Raw genomic sequence first — 465 nt, forward strand, 5'->3', positions numbered from 1 at the left:
AATCACGGTATGCATCCCTAAGTCGACTCAGGAACCGAACAACTATCTTCCACGAAGTACCCCGTGTGAGGTCCACTCCACGCTCTCGGAGCTCATCAGCAACGAATGTATCATTATCATCTTGCGTCACGATGTCAGGTCGCCCAACAAGCTCGACAGCACGCTTCAATGCAGTGAACATGCATAGGCCTCGGGCATCAATTGCACGCTTGCCGTATTCGTCTTTCTGGGCAGAAGTTCTTAAACTTTTTTATATCGGAAGACTTCCCGCGATCCACGTCCAACGCCTCAGAGAAATCATCATCCAGCAGCTGTTGACGAGGCTCCCATGTACGCTGATAGTAGCGTCGATTCACAAGCAGACGGTTGACCCACAACACACGATACTCTGAACCAAGAGGAGAATCACGGCGATCATTGATACCAGCCACGCCCCAGGTCCTTGCTGGAGTTGCATAGTCAGCT

This window comes from Phytophthora infestans, genomic scaffold, assembly GCF_000142945.1.
Source record: "Phytophthora infestans T30-4 supercont1.87 genomic scaffold, whole genome shotgun sequence".
In the NCBI taxonomy this organism is placed as follows: Eukaryota; Oomycota; class Peronosporomycetes; order Peronosporales; family Peronosporaceae; genus Phytophthora; species Phytophthora infestans.